Source organism: Ursus arctos, unplaced genomic scaffold (genome assembly GCF_023065955.2).
Source record: "Ursus arctos isolate Adak ecotype North America unplaced genomic scaffold, UrsArc2.0 scaffold_22, whole genome shotgun sequence".
NCBI classification, from domain to species: Eukaryota; Metazoa; Chordata; class Mammalia; order Carnivora; family Ursidae; genus Ursus; species Ursus arctos.
In genome coordinates this window covers 32,436,929-32,450,359 of record NW_026622897.1, presented here as the reverse complement: position 1 = coordinate 32,450,359, position 13,431 = coordinate 32,436,929, and the positions used below count along the sequence as shown (strand labels likewise).

Sequence of the window (13,431 nt, the reverse complement as noted above, 5' to 3'; positions counted from 1 at the left end):
CCGGGGACGGGGCGGGGCGGGGCAGGGGGCGGGGGCGAAGGCCGTGGGCTGGGGCAGAGGTCCGGGCGGCGGCTGCGGCCGGCGAGTTAGGGTTAGGGCGAGAGGATTCGGCTTCCCGGCGGCAGAGGGCGCCTGGCGCTGCGGTCCGGCGCGCCGGAGCCGCCCGCGCGGGCGCCGAGAGGAGAGGCGAGGCGAGGCGGGGAGCGCGAGCGGCGGCGGCCACTGCCACGTATTCCCGGCAGTGGCGGCGGCGGCGGCGGCACCGGAGGAGGTGAGCGGCGCCGGCGCCCGCCGGCAGGTGGGCAGGGAGCGGCGCGGCGGCGCAGCGGGCGGGAGCGGGGATCCGGCGCCGGGCACCGGGCGGGGGTGCCCGCGCCGGGACAGCGCGGTTCCCGCCACGCCGGCTCCGCCTCCGCGCTGGGTTGCCGGCCGAGGCCCGGGCGCCGAGCCGGTCCCGAGCGCAACTCGTGCCGGCGGGGCGGGCGGGAGCCGAGGGGACGCGAGCCCGGCCGCCAGTCACGGCTCGGGACGGGAATCCCCGCCGCTGCGGGAGCGGGGCCGCGGCCGGAAAAGTTGGGGCGGACGGCTAGCCCGCGTGGGCCGGGCGGGAAGTGCGGGTGCGGGGCTGACCCCGGGGGGGCGAAGGGACGCGGTGAGAGGGGGGTCCCAGGCCGGAGGCGGGGCGGCCGGGAGGGCCCTGTTTGGGAAGGCGGGAGTCGCGGCTCCTCCGCGGGCCGGGAGAAAGGGGGTGCGCTCTGGCTCTCCCGGCTGCCGTGGGCAAGTGTCCGGCCGGGGGGGCCCTGAGGGTGAGGAGGGAGGGAGAGAGGGAGGCCCTCTGGGGGGCGAGCACTGGGGGCGGAGGCGAGCTGGTGGCGGAGTAGAGCAATGGGGAGTGGGCTTCGCCTACTCTCCGCCTCCGTTGGGGTAGACCCCGAGAGAGGGGTCAGGCTCGGAGAGTTGGGGACACCTCTGGCGTCTGAAGACCGGATGGGGAGTTCCTGTAAGGGGTGCGAGAGGGAGCTGAGCGTTGCTTCCTCCACCGAGGGTCAGGTACCGCCCCTCCCCATTTGTCAGATTCAGCTCCCACACTGCAGTGCTTTTGTCCTGGGGAAGTTGAGGAGCGATCCCTGGGTGAGATATTTAGGCGTTCCAAGGTGAGCAGGATTGGACTGTATGAAATCCGGACTGCGGCAGGAAGCTGTCTGAAACAACTCTGACCTCCTCCCACACCCACCCGCCCCATTCCCTCTGCATCGGAAATGTCAGGGATTCCCTGGGCTGGGCGAGCAGGTCCGCAAAGCCCAGCAGCACAGCTGTTCACAGAGTCCTGGGTATCCTGAAGGGAAGTAAGACATGGCCCTTTATTCTCTGGCTGAGGCTCGTTATTTCAGAAACAAGTGGTTCTGGAGATGCTGGATGCTTTATTAGAACAGCCTGTGTGGTGCCCCATGACAACAGGGATGACTCACGTTGGCTTTTTTTCTTTTGTCAAATAAACTTTGTATTCAGGACACAAGTATGCCAGGTCATTTGCAACATCGATGGAGCTGGAGACCCACACCATGGGCCTTTTGAACCCTAGTTCTAGTCTTAGATACATTGGCGAGGAGGATGACCTTGGATGGGCCCTCTCCAGATCTCAGTTTTCTTTTCTCTGAAATGGGGTATAAAAACAGCTGGACAGTCTGGTGGAGGCAGGAATCAGCTTCCGAGGGAGACTGAAATCTTTTGCCTTGTGAGACTAAGTCACACGACATCAACATCAGCCGATTATGAGGAAATGAGGACGAACTTAAAACAGATAAGATGCAAGAAAGATTGCAAAAAGCAAAATGAAATAAAAAACTAATAGTAATTGGTACTAGATTTAGAGTATGAATACCGTTGTGGTGCAGGCCATGAGCAGACGGGGCTGTCTAGCTATCTTGACTCTAAAGTTGTTACCTGTGCTTTGAAAGAATCATGTATCTCTTACCTGCGGACCTGAATTTTTTCTTTCATTTTAACCTTCAAGCCTGGAGTGGATGCTCGGTTGGGTTGGTCTCGGTGCAGCCTTACTCAAAGAACACCCCCAGGATCTCTCACTGCCATTTTACTGAAGATTTCCTTCTGTCTGATTGATACGGGATCCTCGTACCACCTCACTTCCGTTGTATTTTTCCCTGTGGCTTGAGAAGTCGTGAGCCAATTCCTGTTGCATCTGGCATTTCTGAACTTCCCTGGTCTCCTTTCGAGTGAGTGTAATTCATAGGCAAACAGTTCATTAGATGCAGCACATAAAAAATGACTTGAAGTAATAATGTGGCCACTCCACCCTTATTCTCGAGACCCCAGACCCCCTGGGCAGCCTCTGCCTGGCCCTTCCAGGTCAGATGCTGGCTCTCTTGTTTGGATGCCGAGGGGCAGCGCAGAGTTGAAATGACATGGCCGGGCCAAATGGCACGTTAATGATTAAGCCATGATGCTGGAAGGGGAGGAGGAATTTTTTTTTTTTCATATTTTATCACAATTTGAATGCTCCTATCCTTTTGTTCTCTTCCATTAGCTTTCAAAATCTGTATTGGGTTTGACCACATCATTTTCAGTAATCCTTTTTTTGTCAGTTTCTTGGAAGCTACAGTTAGTGGTTATCTCTGAGTTTGAAGTGGTAAAATTATATCCTCTCCCAACACATAAAGGCGTAACTAATTTGATTGAAACTTTAAACTATCTATAGTGTGTGTGTGTGTGTGTGTGTGTGTATGCTTGACTGTGTGTGTAAATTTTACTTTCACTTAGGGCTATGAAATTAGTGAAAATTATGATGCTAATAATAGTTACTATTTGAGTCCCTACCAATTATCAGACACTGAGGAAACACACTCTAAGTGTTATAACTGGCTTGCACAAGTTACTGATGATCTTTGAAACCAGATAGCCTTTTTTTAATAGTGGAAAAGGAATTCTTAGCTCTCCTGCAGGGTTGTGGTAGTAAATGAGATAATGTATGTGAAAAGCAATGTGTAAAACTGTGAAGTGTCCTCTAGCCCAGGCAGTATTTTAATGTAAGCACTTGGGGATACTGGAAGCTTGAGTCCGTGAGTCTTGGTATCTGGTAGGCCTCAGTGTATCTCCTGAGCCCATCCCCTGGCCCCTCTGAGCCTGGTTTCCTCATATGTAAAATCAGGATCACTGCCTTCTATTAAATGAGATACATGGTGGGTGCTCAGTGAAGATTGGCGTTCACCCCTTGCTCTCCCCTTGCCCACATGCACTGGGGATAATGGGATTGATTAAGTCTTCCTGTAGGAATTATCCTTGAGGGAAAAAAGGCTCTTATGGTACATTCTTGTACTTATGGATAATTCTTCCAGCTCTTGCCTTCCTGCCCCAATGCCCAGTGCACACAGTGAATATTCCAGGCCCTGCCATCATCTAGAAGGAGGGACAGCAAAACCAGAAGCTGGAAAGGACAGTCTTTGATAGAAAGTTGAAGATGGGTGAGGCTAGTTTCCCTTTGCCCATTTTGTGCCCTGTCTTCTTTTTATTTGTTTTTTTTGGGCAGGGAGAAAGATACCGAGTTTGGGGGCATTTCTAGCTGGAAGGAGGCATTGGAAGAGCTACAGTGTAAGGTGGGAGGGCAGGAGGGCTAAGGGCTGGGCAGGTGATAGAAGAACAGAACCCGACAGTACAAGCCAGAATGTTGGGTGCGGGGAAACATCGGTTAGGTGTAGGATTGGCTGAGCATGGGGTCAGTTTCCATCCCGTCCTGTGGGGCTCTCTTGTGGGGCTTTGACATTTTCGTGCTCCAGGCAGATTTTGACTGGTTGTGGTGGCATCATAAATGAGTTTCCATAGTAAGTTGTATGCTGGAAAGGAAATTAAATTCCAAGAGGGTGTTTGTTGTGACTAATGCCAGAATTTCTCAGAGAATTTTATTAAGATTCAGTCAGCCTATAAAAGTACTTCTTAGTTCTCTGAAGATATTAATTAAGAAAGAGTTTTCAAAAAAATGGAAGTGTCTCCTTTGTGAGCTTTTGAAATGTAATCTTCATGATCTTTGAAACAAATGAAGTCCAAAAAATCATAGAGCTGTATATTTTAGAAACATTTCCTCCCCAAAGTAATGTTTTCCTTCTTTTCCCATTCCTTCCCTCTTCTCGCATTATTTTGATAATGAGTTAATTTTGTTTTTTTTCACATTTTGGTAGCCTAATTTTTCTGTCAATGACCCTTCATGTGTAGATCGCTAATGTGCCTTCTTCGCCCCTGAGTTCATGGCTACTCGTTTATTATGAAGAGGTGGCAAAGCACAGACTGCGGAGCCAGGCGGGGGCCAGGGAGCGTCATCGCTGGCATGGTTCTTGGGGAGCGAGGCTGTCTACAAATTGGAGGTCATCCTCCCAGCAGCTCTGGTTGATCATGCTGTCCTCGATGCACACCTGGGGACGTGGGCCCCTGAACACACGTGCGTCCATGTAGCCAGCAAAGGGTTAGTGTGAGTGTCCGCCGTGACCTGTGCGACTCCGGTACCCACGCAGGTAGGGGCCTTGCGTGCTCTGTCGGGGTGGGACTCTGTCCTGTAGGCCGGGGGTTTTCATTAAGGGAGAGGGGGTCAGCTCCGTGTCTTAGAGTGGGCCGTGGGGATAGGAAGTTGGGACTGGAGAAGTGAGTCCGTTGGAGTTCCTGACACCATGGAAGGGTGATGAGGGCTTGAACTGGAGACGCTGGGACCGTGGCAGTGGTGACAGCAAGCGGGGACATGTCAGGATGGATCGCGCTTTGTCCCTTTGGATATGGGAGCTGAGAGAAGGAGGAACCAAGTCCAAGCCATGCTTGTCTCTCCTCAGCCCTCCCACTGCAGTCCTGATGGCCACGCTGACTCTTGGTAGACTGGAAGCAGCCTCTGGAGAACCCGAAATTGCCGCTTTGGCCTCTTTTGAAGGCTAGAGAAAGGTGCCCAAGTACGGCCTGAAAGTGCCTTCCCCTCCCTTTGCCCGTCTCCTAGCCTTATCATTTCTACTTTTCCAGGAGCATCTCACAGGATGGAATTTATGTTCCTCTGACACTGTTCTCAGAAATGCTGGTTCGAGCATTCAGACCAAGTGAAAAGCATCAAAGGGAGAAGGCCCCCAGAAAAAGGAAACCTCCCCGGGGCGGAGTCTGCACCCCTCTGTTCCCCGGTGGACTCCGTGGACCCACCAGGGGGTATAGTCCTCACTTCTGGCTCCTCCTTGAGAGGTGATCTGCCTCAAGGTCGGGGTGACTTGTGGTCACCCTGTGGGGGGCTGGCCGGGAAATGGGGGTGGTGCTGGGTGAGTTCACAGAGGCGGCCAGCCCGGGGAGCAGATGAGACCACCCTCCCCTGAAGGGTGCAGACTCGGCGGGGGGTCATACCAAACTCAGGGCAAGGGGAGACGGTGGGTCCTGGTGGGTGGGGTCCCCGTGTTCCCATCATAGGGTGCTCTGTTGCCACCACAGGACTCTGCTGCTCTCAGGCCCTCTCCGTCCTTCAGTGCCAGCCTCCGGAATACACTTGCTTGGGCTTCCGTCTTCTGTCTGCCAGCCTGCGTCATACCCGTGCCCTTTAGGTGGTTTCTTCTCTCCTGGCTGAGCTCGTTGAGCAGGTTCCGGCTTTATTTGGGCTTTATCCTCATCGCAAGGAGGCCGGGGTTACCTTTATTGGGACGTCCGCTTCCCGGCATCTGCAGTCACAGCTGTCTCTGCTGCGAGTCACGGCAGAAGACTCAGCTCCCCCACTTTCTGCTTGATGGTCACCCCATTCCCTCCCGGATGCAACCACTTTTCACGGCCCTGAGGGCGCCTTGGGGTAGCACCCTGGCTCTGGGCAGTGTTTGGCTGCGGCGCTAACGGCACCTGTTTCATGGGAACACGGTTCCGCCCGGGGTGCTGGCTGTCGTGCCTGCTTCTTGCACACTGTGCCCTGAGCAGAGCCCGCTTGTTGGTTTTCTTTCGGCTTCATGTTTAGCTGTGCCTGTGTGTTTGGGGTGTATGTTTGTTTTAATTATTACCAGGAAGCAAAAAAGATATTTGTCCAATACTTGAATGTACAGAAGTCCCACTGCTGGCAAGCGGAGAGAATAAATATATATTTTGCCAGGCTGCCATTGATTTCTGCCTCCTTTTCCCACATTGTTGCTGCTTTGTTGGCAGAACCATCTGATTTCTGTACTGGTTCAGTTTGGATTTCAGTAGCGAGTGTGAAAAGATGCTCAGGCCGGTTGCCTAAGTGGAGGGACTGGGGGAGTGGGCCTGGGGGGGGCGGGCGGTGGGTCTTGGTCCTCCCTGCCTGGCGCCTGGGGCCTTTGTGGGGAGGCTGGAGGCTGGCCAGGACGCTTCCTTGATTCCCTGGGAGCAGCTCTCCCCGCCTCTCCTCTGCTGTTGGAAGAAGGGACTTCTCTCAGATTTGGGTTTTCTCTTCTTGTTTCATCCTGTGGGGGTGAGGGGGGCAAGTGTCAGCATGGTGAGGTTTGGAGCCCCGCACGCTCGGGTGGGTTCAGCTGATCGGCAGCTTCCATAGAACTTTCACAGAGGTTTTTCTTGGCCCCCTCTCCCCCAACATGTCCCTTCTTCCCTGTTGCTCCCAATCCAGTCTGCCCTCCGTGGCTTAGAAATTGAACTTGGGAGGACCTGGGAGTGTGGTACCAAAACTTGCACAGACGGGCGGGGCAGTTTCACACCAGAGCAAAACCCTGTGTTGTGGTTGTTGCTGTTCTGTCAGTTCAGTTGCTTTTCTCCGGAATAGTGTAGGTGATACATGAGTATACGATGCCCTTGCACGCCCCCCCCCCCCCATGCAGCGTGGAACTACAGGACGGAAAATGTCAACTCCTCCTTCCCCCAGCACCGCTCCCCCACCCGCCACTGCTGGGCCTGCGAAGTAACCAGTTGTAGCAGCCCGTTGCCTGTCCTGCACCTGTCCATCGCCCGGCTGGACACAAATACATGCAGTTTTGTCTCTTTTGTAAGCAGAAATGGATTCCACCCTGTATACCGTGTCACTATTATGTCTTTTCACCTAATGTATTTTATAGATCTTTTCACGCATGTAGCTCTTCTCTCTTAATTTGTCTCGTATTTGTCTACAAAATACTTTGTGGTATAGATATATCGTAATTTATGAGTTGGCCCACTTTTCACTTTTCATAGACACGTAAACCAACTCATTGGTTTTGCTATTATGTCTTCATACGTACACGTTGTTATGCACACTTGCATGTGGATACCTAGGAGTGGGATTGGTGTGTCAGAGGTCCTACCCACATATTTGTTTATTTATTTGAGAGAGAGAGGGTGAGCAGGGAGAGAGAGAGACTCTTAAGCAGACGCCATGCTGAATGCAGAGCCTCACGCGACGCTCGATCTCACAACCCTGAGACCACGACCTGAGCCGAAATCAAGAGTCGGATACTTCACTGACGGAGCCGCCTGGGCGCCCCGGGGGGCTACACATTGAAGCTGTTACAGGGGTGTCCCCACCGTGTGCTCTCAAGGACTGTACCGGTTTAAATTACCAGCAGTGTAGGAGGCTGCCCATCGCTTTATGGATTAGCATTCTTCCGGGTGAAAGAAGTGAATAGGGTTAGTAGGCATTTCAGTGATTATTTGGCGAGACCGTGAGACTCATCATTTGGTGTCTGGGTCTCGGTGGCCAAGTATGTAGTAACCTTGGAGGGTGAAGGGGCCAAGCTGTCAAGGACCAGCACTCTGTGCAGGGTGGCATGAGCATCCTGCCACCAGCAGTGTCACCGTGGCACTGGAAGCGAAGGCTTGTGGTTTCACGTCCCCCCTGCTTTCCCCAGAGGCCAGGCACTGTAATAGAACGCTTGAATTTTGGTGTCACCTGCCAGAGTATTTCTGTGAACCTCTCCCCGTGGAGGCAAGCATGTGTAAGCAGCACCTTGAGACCAGTCAGTCCTGCTTTGCTGAGGCAGGGGTTTGAGGCTGGACAGCTGAACTGGGAGAACATTTGAAGATTGCATGCTGGAAAATCAGGCGTTCTCATGTCTGGAAGAGCCTATAGGAATATGGTGAAGCAAGATTCTTTTCCTCCAGCTGTGTGATGGGCTCCCTCTGTCCTGTCTTGTTGTGGGAATGATGGTTCGTCTCTTAGCATGGTGCCTTGGGAAGAAGCCGTGGTTTTTTAGAAGGTGTTCCAGGGGCCTGACCTGGTAGAGGAGGCATCTAGAGGCCCCCATGATTGGGCTTACCTGGGCCCTTCCTGCAGGCTGAAGTGTCCAGTGGGCTTTGGGAAGCTCTGGATTACTGGCTGACACTGTTCTTTACCTGCTGTTCAGAGGGGGCCAGACAGAAGGAGTGATGGAGGAGTCAGCCTGGGGTGGTGCAGAGGCTCTAGGGTCAGGCCAAGCTGGGTTCCAGCCTCCGCTTAGCCATTTATGGCTGTGTGATGTAAGCAAAGTTAGATTTTCTCCCTGGGCCTCAGTTTCCTCATCTGTAAACCAGGAATCATATTAGTACCCACCTCACAGGGTTGTTGTGAAGATATAGAGAGTAATGTTTGTAAAGCTCTCAGCATATTACTTCTCAGCAATAAGTACTTGGTAAGTAACCGCTGTGTGTTCCTTTTCCTTAATAAGTGTTTATAAATCCATGAGTGCTTATTACATTTGCCAAATATCAAAATGCGAATAGTGTAGTGATTGTAACGAAGGGCATCAGGAGATCAGTAGGTGACTAGAGCCAGCTTGGGATCAGCTGGGGTTATGGGAATAAAGAAGGGCAGGAGTTTTTGGCAGGGAACCTTTGCGGGGGGCAGGGAGCAGGTGTGATGTTCTGTGCTTACACCAGACCTCCTGCTATGAAACCCCAAAGCTCCAAGGCCTTTTCCTTTTTTTTTAGATAGACTGAGGATTGGGGGTTCCTTAATACAACTTATCCCCTTTGTTTCTGAGGAGGCTGAATGAGGGCCTGAGAGGTGAAGTACCTTCCCCTCGTCACATGGCTGCCTGTTTCAGAGCGGAGATGGGGTCCAGGTCTCCTCCTCTTTGGGGTTGAGACTCCTCCCCCCCCTTCTCCACATGCCATGTACTGCCTGTTTCCAAGTGCAGGAAAAGAGAACCTCAGGGTGTTAGGTGCTTAGCATAGGTCTGCCATTGGCCCTTCCCGAGGCCCTTGTGAGGCGAGTTCACTGAAGTACAGAGAGGTAAAGTCAAGTACAGCCCAAGGTGAGGCAGGGCTGGGACTCCAACTCGGGCCTGCCTGGCTCCAGCGCTCGGGCTTTTACCTTCGGCCGGGTTACATTGCTAACGTTGCTGGCCCCCCGTTGATGTCTGCGCTGGTTCGTGCCCCTGCTCACCTGTAATTGCACCGCTCAGGGAGGGATGGCCACACACGTGTGCGTGCATGCGTGTTTGTGTATGATGGCAAGTTCGTTTGAAGTCCCTCATTTGTTTGCTGCTGAAATTCGCTCTTGGGAGCCATGCTTCGTGCGTGAGCTTGTTGTCTGTGGGCCTGGGAGGCACAGAGCCACCCAGCAGGCACGTGGATGGGACCTGGGCAGAAGGCGTGGCTTGCGAGCGCAGGATACAGAGGCCTGTGACAAGGGGCTGAGTAGCGTGTGTGAAAGTTAACTCTGCAAACGAGATGTGGCCTGCGGTGTGAGAGATTTCAAAGCAGTGTGCCAAACGTCCTGCCCAAAATGTAGGGCAGCAGAACAGAGACTTCCTCTTGGCTCCACAGGTCTGAGAAGTGGCACAGATGAAAACAAGGCTTGCCTGCCCCTTAGAGAGCAGGTGAGCCTGGCTTCTAATCCAGCCTTCAGCTGGCCGATGGGGACACTGAGAACCCAGGGTCATAGTCCTCGTTGAGGGACAGCCGAGCCTGGGGCCTACCCTTTCTGCCCCTCCACCCACACGTGCAGGTAGTGATCACTGCGTGCGACAGCTATCCCGAGGGCTAGCGTGACCCTTGGCACCCAGAGGAGCTCAATGTCGTTTGTCAAATGAACAAACAAGGTCCCAGTTCAGTTCGCATCCTGGCTTCTCTGTCGCTGAGCAAAGTTAGAGCATTGGCCCTCAGTTTTGCCCTCTGCAGGATGGGTACAGCACCCCGGCTTCCCTTCTAAGCTTATCTTCATTCACTCAAAATTCATTCAGGAAGTATTTAATAATGAGTGAGCGCCTGCTGAGCGCCAGACCCTCTTCTGTGTGCCAGGCACTTTGCACCGAACAAAAGAAGCTAAAATCCTATTGTCCTGGGGTTTATTCTCTGGTGAGGGGGGACAGACAATCAGTAGTTACAGTTCGTGGTCTGTGTATGAGTTTCCTGGGGCTGCTGTCCAAAGCACCACAAACTGGATGGCTGACAGTTCTGGGGGCGCCGAGGGGGGGTCTGAGCCTCTGGCAGCTGTGGGCAGCCCTCGGTGTTCTTCGTTGACAGCAGCTAAGCTCTGCTCTCTGCCTCGGTCCGCACGTGGCCTTCTCCCTGTGTCTGTGTCTCCTGGGTTCTTGTAAGAACACCAAAGTCATTGCCCTAGGGCCCACTATACTCCAGCGTGTCCTCATCTGAACTCAGGACTTCTACAGAGACCTATTTCCAAATGAGGTCATGTTCTGGGGTTCCAGGTAGACGTGGATTTTTGTGGGGACACTGTTTATTTAGCCCAGAACTGTACGTGAGGTGGTGATCGCTGCCGCAGAGCGGGGGCGTGCGGAGGACAGAGGGTAGGGTGGTGCGGTGTTGATCAGGCAGGCCTTGCTAAGGCAGTGGTTGAGCCTCCTCGTGGAGAAGTAGGGGAAAGGGGCTGTGGGGTAGAGGGCCAGCAGAGGCCTTGAGGTGAGTGTGTGTGCCTGCTGGGGTGGCGCGGGGCCGGCATGGCCAAAGCCCTGTGTGCGCGTGCGCGTGAGGTCAGGCGAGCGTGCGGGCTGGGAGGTAGGTGAGGGCATCCAGCACTGCCTTGTAGCTCTTTGCCAGTCTTTGTGAGGACTTTGGCCTTTTGCTCTCTTGGGATGGGAGCCACCGTAGTGGCTGTGATCACGAACTGAAGCAGGTCTGGCACTGACCGGCGCATCTCGGGACTTTTCCAGGGTCAGATGGCCATTGCAGGTCGGCGTGCGTGCACCCATGTAGAGCGGAGCAGCTCTTTCTCTGTGCTTTCTTTTTTAAGTGTGAGTGCTCTCCTGACCCATGATCCATTGCCCTTACCTGTCCTCTGTCCTTCTAGAAGTCTTTGACCCACCCGCTTCCCCACACTGAAACCACAAGCATGTAGAAGAGAAGGTAGACAGACCAGGCCGGGGGTGCCAGGAAACTTGTGTGTGTGTGTCAGGCCTGCTGTGAGCTGCTTATTCCCCTCTAGCCCGAGGCCTGCCTGGTGCACGCGAGGCCTCCGTGAAGGTGTTTATCACCCTGGCAGATTTAGAAAATGCTGAGGTCAGTGTGTGAGCTCAGTGTGTTTAGCTCCCCAGATCCTTCTGTGGATAAAGTCACTATGCTGTGAAAAGAGTCGAGTCAGCTCCCTCGGGCAGCAGGCCGCATTTGGCCTTGAAAATACAGGGCGGGGAGGCTTGCCCAGAAGGACCTGTGGAGAACCCGTGTGAGCTATGTCCTTGCCCAGGGGCCTGGGGCCAGCCGTCTCTGCTCCCCACGCTGTAACTGGCCTGCAAAGTTTCCCACGTTGTTCTTGTCTGCCCGACAAACACCGAGGCCTGCCACCCGAATATCATTGAAGAGGAACTCCAGGCAGTGGCGTGTCTCCAACACACACGGCCTGAGGGTCTGAGGCTTGTGCCAGTTCGGTTTGCAGGGTGGCTGGGGGAGTCATACTTCGGATTCTTGGCGTCCAAGCTGAAGGGAAATCTCTTTATCTGGCTGACATTTAATTTCCTCTTTGGGCCTTGGGAGGAAAGGGCCTGGCATGCTTGTAATTAGGGCCCCAGAGAAGTGGGCCGTGGGTGGGCCTGATCTCAGGCCCCCTTCCCTGCCTCTACCTGCTAGGGTCAGGGCCAGGAGTGGCCCACTCAGGGAGGTTAGCTGGGAGGCCGCCGGCACCGTCACCCCTCTGGGAAAGCACCCCTTGAGAAGAGAATTCTGTGTGAGCAGAGATGGAAACAGAATTCCCCAGGGCCAGGAGCAGCTGCTCTTCTGTAGGATTCCAGGAGGTGCCTTTGGGCACCACTCACGCATTTCCCCCGTCGCCCCTCCACCCCCCACACAAAACGTACGCCCAGACACAGTCAAAGTTGTGAGGTCTATTTTTGGCTAGAAAATAAGCACACACAAGGTGTTTGGTGAGATTGTAATTCTTCCTCCAGAGTTATTTCTGGGGGTGCTGCTCCCAGCACATCAAAAGCACTTCCTGAGAGGAGCTGCCTTTTACATGGTGCAGCCTTCTCTGCCAGACACTACGGGAAGTTTTGACTCAGGTAGCGCCCCCAGAAAGTCTGGAGTCTGGCCGTGCGAGAGGCAGAAGCCTTGCCTAAGAGTGAGAGCCAGACAGGCTGTTTCCATGACACAGGAAAGGGGAGGCCGGGGGTGGGGGGGCTTTATCTCTGCGCTGACATGCCCCAAGCACGCAGTAAGTAAATACTTGTTGACGGGCAGGATCTCCTGGATGCAGGCCCTGACCTCTTTTGCTGGGCCCCGAGCAGGCAGCAACATGCTGCGAGTCAGCCCGTGGCCCTGAGAGCTCAGTCTGCTGAGGGACTGGTCTCCTTGCTATGGCCTTGGGGACATCCCTGGCCTCCTTGGCCTCCTTGGGCCTCACTTGTCTCATCTTTCACCTGGGGGTTGGATGAAATGGTTGGAATGAGTGTCTCCCTTCTTGGCTCTCCTCCCCGGATGCCTTCCTGCCTCATCCGTCCCCTCGGATGCAGGGGTCCTGGGATGATTTGCCTGTACCATGTCCCCTGGTCACAGAGGGAGCTCCTTCGAGGCAGCAAGAACATGAGCTCTTTGTCCCCTAGAGCCTGACACATGTGGAGCTTCCCCGGAGCTACCGCATGGCCTTTGGCCTGCCTGGCCAGCCCCCCGGAGTGCTTACTTTCTGGGTGAACTTTGATGCGGAAAGGAAGAACAGGGGGCAGGGGATTTGGCATCAGTGTCTAGCCTGGCTCTGGAAGCAGGTGTCTCCACTTGTTTGATGTAAGCTCCTTGTTCCTGTCTCAAGTTTCATGCAACTTTTCATCCCCACCTTGAACAAAGCCCCTTTATTTCTGGATGTTGTGAGAATTCTTTCTGCAGTTACTGGTAAGGCAGAAAAGAATGGGTCACAACTGTAGAATTTTATAAATTTTACATTCCAAATTTAAGAAATGTCCGTGCATAGGAGAAATGCTATAAATAAGTTTATTTCAGAGATTATCCCTGGAGTTTGGAGTAACAGGAAAAATTTTAAATGTATTGTCTTTATGATAAAAACTATTAAAATTACTGTAAATCATAAATAAATTAGGATTTAATATGTGATAGACA

General features: G+C 53.7%; 1 long non-coding RNA gene across 1 annotated transcript in view; it reads left to right on the top strand.

Moving 5' to 3' along the window:
* The first annotated feature begins 119 nt into the window (after positions 1-119).
* The window catches only part of LOC113259834 (uncharacterized), a 62,733-nt gene continuing 49,421 nt past the window's right edge, over positions 120-13,431 (top strand). Inside the window, exon 1 of the long non-coding RNA XR_006410208.3 lies at positions 120-271. This is a non-coding gene — a long non-coding RNA (uncharacterized LOC113259834). The remainder of the gene's footprint in view (positions 272-13,431) is intronic.